This window comes from Pteropus vampyrus, unplaced genomic scaffold (genome assembly GCF_000151845.1).
Source record: "Pteropus vampyrus isolate Shadow unplaced genomic scaffold, Pvam_2.0 Scaffold10092, whole genome shotgun sequence".
In the NCBI taxonomy this organism is placed as follows: domain Eukaryota; kingdom Metazoa; phylum Chordata; class Mammalia; order Chiroptera; family Pteropodidae; genus Pteropus; species Pteropus vampyrus.
Window position 1 is genome coordinate 1 of NW_011898873.1, and position 402 is coordinate 402.

A 402-nucleotide genomic window follows, 5' to 3' on the forward strand; every position below is an offset into this window, starting at 1 on the left:
GTGTCCCCCCTCCCGGCACCGCACCCCTGCTGTGAGCTGACCTGTGCGGAGACCCCTCCGGTCCCCGCCCCGTGTCCGCCCGCGTCAGGTGGCTCTCTGAAGCCGTCAGTGACTTCTTTGTCACAGTGCAGTGGCATACACTGTGTTTTTCTTGACTCCTCGTTCCCACTGGTCACTGCTCCCCCTTAAGCACCGCCCACTTGAGCTTCGGTGACGCTGACCTCTCCTGGTCCTCCCGTCTCTCTGGCCATCGCTCTCACTGTCCTCTGAATGTCCGTCCTCGCCTGTAGCCGTAGGCTTGGCCGGCCCCTCCTCTCCCGTCTTGGTGACCTCACGCGCGTCCCCAGCTGCAGCGGCCGTCCCGTCTGTGTCCCCGCCGCAGGCTGCTCCTCCGCGCTCCTC